The following is a 5,878-nucleotide window of genomic DNA, read 5'->3' as shown; positions in this document are numbered from 1 at the left end:
TGGTCCTCCAAGGGTCTGGATGCAGGTCTACCTGGGGGACGGGGGACAGTCAGGAACAGGGACAGGGCCCAAGACCAGACTGGGCAAGGGCTCCATCTGTGGTGGGATGTGAAGCCATGGAAGTGTTTTAAGTGAGGAGGTAAAGGGACCAGATTTATAAATTACCAGTTAGCACTCCTGTTTCTCTTACAAATCCTCAGATGGAGTGTGAGTTGGGCTGAGAAGAGACCTCAGCTGGGATGGGCATGGACCAGACATCCATGTCACATCCCTAAGCTGGGTTGGGTGCAGGCAGCTGATCTGCCTGTCGGGGTGAGGCAGTGAGACCCGGGCTGGTTTAAACATTTTGGGGAGAGTTGAGAAACTGCTTCTGAAGATGGTGCTGGAGGCCCCGATGCATCTGTGCAGTGACCCTCGGAGGCAGTATGACTGTTCCGTGTGATGGGACTTGTCCGAGTCAGCGGAAGAGCTGATTCCTTGGTTTATCTGACGGTAAGGCTTTTCTTAAGAACAGCCCATACTGAGCTCTGCTGCTTGTGATAACAGATGTCAAGCCCAAGTAGGTGCTTGGCAGACCCCAGTGACCTCCCTCCCGCCCCTAGCCCTGGCAGTCAGCAGGCTCACGGTCTGGCTGAGGGTAAACCTGGTCGTGGAGGAGCCTGAGGCTGGAGGGCAGAGGGGGCAGGGTCGGACCCCAGAGGTGAGGACTGGTGGGGGCCAGGCAGGGAGTAAGGGCCTCCTCAACAGACTGGGGTTGGAGAAGGGGCCAGCCATGGAGAAGGCTCAGAACCCAGTGCTAGGGAGGGTTCCCAGAACGAAGGCTGGGGGAGGCCACAGCTCAGAGGCTAGAACCAGGGGGCCTGACGCTATTTTCGTCAGGCCTGGCTTTGGCCCCAGTCCAGGCTGAGCTGAGGTGGCTTGGGGACCTGGAGCCTCAGGGTTTTCTATGAAAGCAACAATTGGAGAAGGGTGCGTGCCCAGGATATGGCCATTATGCTGGGGTGGGGAAGGGGGACTGCTTCCTGTTTCCAACATTCCTGCCTGAGGAATTCCATGCCTGGAGGGAGAGTAAGACACAGGGAGAAGCACAGGCACCCTGGGGCAGAAGAGGGTGTTAGAGCTCCTGGCGGTAAGTGACAGAAAGTCCACACCAAGCAGCTTAAGCCCGAGAAGGGAGTTGGTGGGATCCAGTGACTGAAGGTGCTGCAGGGAGTGGGATGGGGTGGGGTGGGGTGGGGTGGGGTCGGGGGGCAGGTGCAGGGATCACAATGTTGTCAAGCCTCGGTCTCTCTCCACTCTTGACTCTGGTCTCCATCTCCATGGCCTCAGGCCCAGGCACGTCCTCTCCTGGAGACAGCCCATGAACTCTGCACTGACCCTCTGCCCGCTCCAAGTGTGTGGCCATTCCTACAGTTCAGTCCCCTTGGATCTGACTGGGTCCTCCACTCACCCTTGAGCCATCATTGTGGCCAGGGGGAGACAAGGCTGTGACTGGCCAGGCTTGGGGCTCTGCTTTTCCTCTATGATGGGTGAGTTGGCTGCAAGGGATTCTCTAGGTCCAGAAACCTGAGTTTCCCAGGTGGCGCTAGTGGTAAAGAACCCGCCTGCCAATGTAGGAGATGTAAGAGATGCGGGTTTGATTCCTGGGTGGGGAAGATTCCCCCTGAAAGAGGAAAGGGCAACCCACTCTTACAATTCTTGCCTGGAGAATTCCATGGACAGAGGAGCCTGGAGGAGCCTACAGTCGGTTGTAAGAATCAGACTGAAGCGACTTAGCAGTGGTTCTTCAGGAGGAGGGGTTGTGAGAGGCAGGGGCCTGGAGCAGGGCAGGCAGAACTAATGAATAGTCCCAACTCGTGTGGGAAGGGACGCATGGAACCCCTGCTGGAACAGCTCCATGGATCACATCATTCTTCCCTGCATGGGGGGCATGGGGGTGGGGTGGGGGGTGAGCTCATAAAGGACCACGTCTCAGACTCCAAGGAAGGCAGGGACTGGCATCCTGAGATCTTTCAAATCCAAACTCTTGCGGCTTGCTCATCTCAATTCTGCCCACAGCTACTCCAGGTCCCCTTGCCATTCTGCCCCCTCTCTGTAATTTCCCCCCATCTCTCTGCTTTCAGTTTGATTAACAGAAGGTTATAAACAAGTCCCAGAAAGAAGGAAAACCAGCATCTCCCCAGGGCAGCTGCAGTGTTTTGGCAGACGGCAAGTTACTCTGTAACTGATATTTTTGATATATATTTTTTAAATTTTTGTATAGATAAACAGAACTAAACTAATTAGGTTTTTTTTTCTTTCTTTCTTTCCTCAGGTCCTGGCTGACAATAGGAGACTCTTGGTCCCCCAGTGAATTGGTTACCAGGTTTCAATAAAGGGTTTGTCTTTGTAATTACAGTTCATTAATGGATTTACAAGGGAGGGAAGATGGCAAAGCCCGCTAAGGGGATTGTTTTGCATTTCTCCTCTTTTAATTACACGATTTTCTCCTGAACCAATGCGCTGTGAAAAATGGTAGAGGGTGGGGAAGCCCCAACACCCCATCTGTTCCAGATACAAATGCAGTTAATATGGGAGGAGGCAGGAGATGCTCAGAGCCTCCTGCCAAGTGAGTGTGCTGCCTCCCCGCTCCCAGCGGCTGCGTGGTGGGGGAGGGAAGGAGGGGAGAAAGGGAGGGGGCTCCGCCGCCGGCAAGCTCTGTTGGCCTGGGGAGGGGACGGCTCTGGTGGGGACATGTGCAGCCTTCGCACATTTAGGATTAGAATCAGATTTAGATCACTCACTGAATTACCTTTTTTGGATCATCCGTTAGGTGCTTTGAAATATACATGCAATTTCTAATGGAAACTTCTTAGTGATCTTTTTAAATATTTTTTTTTTCCACGAATGGGGATCTATTTGGGGTTCAGATTCCCTAGGATGAAAGGAAGTTCTAGTTCTTCCTCCACAGGTTGGGACCATAGCAGCTTAACTGGCTTTCCCGCCTTGTTCTTCAGTCCATTCCGCACACTGATAGCAGAGTGATTGTCCTACAATGAACATTTGATCAGTCACACATACACCCTTGCTCAAGAACCTTCTCAGGCTCCCTGTTATCTTGGAGATATAATGCTTAGATAAAATGCTTGAGCATTCTAGGTGGTGTACCGTCTGGCTGTTGTTCAGACCCGTTGGACTATTTCCTGCTGCATCCACTCAGCCTTTGCTGCTACCTGGGTGACCTAGTTTGCCCAGTTGTGAAATGGACCCCTGACACTGGGCAAGAAGATCTCAAGGATCACTTTGGACCTTGGAGTTAAGGGATTGTATTGGGGCTGGAATTGCAGACCTGGGGCTGCTATGGTGGAAGCTGGCCACAGGATGGCACCATCAGCCCAGGAATGGGGTTCAGCGCGCCTTCCTGTGAGCTGGGGCAGTTCCATCACTCGTCACACTCAGTGGCACCTACTCTAATCCCTTTAAACTGCACCCCCCTCCTGCACACATGGGCTCCCAGGAGGGCAGACTGTGGGTGTCAGTCTCAGAGGTGGGTGTTATCTTCCCATTCTTATTGCTTGCTCTGAACCCTGAGAAGGGCCTGGGCTGGAGTCACCTCCTGCCTCGTAGGGCCTGTCCAGGGGCTTTGCTGAACTAGGGGTGGCAGCTCAGTCCTGAATGTTGGGGCAGGGTGGGGGCTAAGCAGGAGGCCCCCCAGGAGACATTTTCCTGTTCCCCTACCCTGTCTTGTTTCGGTGGGCAGTGGTCAAGTCTTCTGTCCCTAAATCAGGTATATGTTCTCAAGCCAAAAATAACTGCAGCCCGGGGAAGGGTTTATTAGAGACCCTGGGGCAGAGGTGACTGGGGGCCCCAAGACACCTCACAATCCAGGTCCCAGTGCTGTCCCTCCTGCGCTGCGTGTCTTTGGGCTCCTCAGTTTGAGTCTCAGTTTGCTCACCTAGGAAGTGGGGAGAATGACTTCCTCCTGGCTGGGGTGTGAAGACTGAAAGGAGCCAGTGTGTGAGTGCCCAGTGCAGGGCGAGGGGCCCAAGGGGCTCAAGACAGAAGCTGCATTTTCGCCGGGGTTTGGGTCCAGGACCCCTGTCTCAGTCACAGGTCTTCCAGGAGCCCCGTCTCAATCACAGATCACCCCTGAGGGCCTCAAGGAGGAAGCACATCTCTTCACATCTAGAACAGTCCTTTCCTGGGACTTCCCTGGTGGTCCAGTGGTTAAGATCTGCATTCCCAGTGCAGGGGACATGGGTTCAGTCCCTGGTTGGGGAACTGAGATCCCACATGGCAAAAAAAAAAAAAAAAAAGAATGGTCCTTTCCTCCCTCATGAAAATCTGCTAACAGGTCAGGGCATAACCCTCCACGTCCTCCCCAGGTCCCAGGGCCTGAAGCGGATCCTTTCTGTGTCTCCTGCCGCCTTGTAAAGTGTGAGTGGCTGCCTGGCCCAGTGATGGGGCAAGGGGGCTCTGCAGGGGGACGGTCTACACGGTGGCCACCCTGCCTGTGCTCAGACCCCATGTGACCATGGCCAGTCCTCCACCACCCTGAGCTTCATTGCACCGATGCTATCGCGGGCTGCCCCAAGTGGACACGAGGCACGTCGTCCCTGGGAACTGACCTTGGAACCCCGGCACCCTCACAGCTACAGCCCCTCTGTCCTTTCTAAGGTACCCACCTGAGGGCTTGTGACTGTGCAGTCATGGCCTAGAATGAGCACAACTCTGCCTCTTGGGGCAGAGTTGCTCCAAGTTGCTCTTGAGAATCCTGTGTGTTGAATGAAAGTGGGAAAGAATGAAGGCATCCAGGCCACACAGAGCATATCTGCTCCCTTGGTTCCCCTAGCCTTTTAGTGATAATAATAAAACGTAATTTATAAACTGCAATTTATGGTGTGTTAACTTGTGGCTCAGCTGGTAAAGAATCCGTCTTCAATGGGAGGTCTCTTCAGTGGGAGACCTGGGTTCGATCCCTGGGTTGGGAAGACCCCCTAGAGAAGGGAAAGGCTACCAACTCCAGTATTCTGGCGTGGAGAATTCCATGGACTACAATCCTTCCTCGCTTCTCTCCTGTGTTTGGTGCAGAGCCAGGAAATCTGTCCCAAGCCTGGGGCTTCCTCCAGGAGCCAGGACTGGCGGGAAGATGACTGAGCGACTTTCACTTCACTTCACAATGTACATAGTATAACTATATACTTATATATAACACATTAAGACATAAAATAAATAAGTCATATAATTATGCAAATAATAAATAAATAAATATATAAATAATATGACTCAATTTATATGAGTTTGAGCAAACTCCGCGAGTTAGTGAAGGACAAGGAAACTTGGCAGGCTGCAGTCTATGGGGCTGCATAGAGTTGGACATGGCTGAGTGACTGAACAACAACAACAAAAATATATTATGTCAGTATATAAATATATAAATAAATGTACAATAATACACTTACAGTATAACTATAAATAGTAATTACATGTATAACTCTGTGACTAGCTAGCACATATCTGTGCTTACTATGGGCTATGCTATGCTGTGCTGTGCTTTGTTGCTCAGTCATGTCAGACTCTTTGCAACCCCAAGGACTGTAGCCCACTAGGCTCCTCTATCCATGAGGATTCTCTAGGCAAGAATACTGGAGTGGGTTTCCATGCCCTCCTCCAGGGGATCTTTCCAACCCAGGGATCAAACCCAGGTCTCCTGCATTGCAGGCAGATTCTTTACCATCTGAACCAGCAGGGAAGCCCTACTATGGGCTAAGCCTTGTCCTAAGAGTGCTAACCTTGTTTATTTCTTACAACCACTTAGGGAAGTATGATTATCCTCATTGTACAGGTTGGGTAAAGTGAAGCTCAGAGGCCAGAAGGGGCCTACAGAGACAAGTAGAGG

Source organism: Bos grunniens, chromosome 2 (genome assembly GCF_055505025.1).
Source record: "Bos grunniens cultivar Pamir isolate PY7600 chromosome 2, Bosgru_T2T1.0, whole genome shotgun sequence".
Classification (NCBI taxonomy): Eukaryota; Metazoa; Chordata; class Mammalia; order Artiodactyla; family Bovidae; genus Bos; species Bos grunniens.
The sequence above is the reverse complement of the archived record's forward strand: the minus strand, read 5'-3'. Positions refer to the sequence as shown.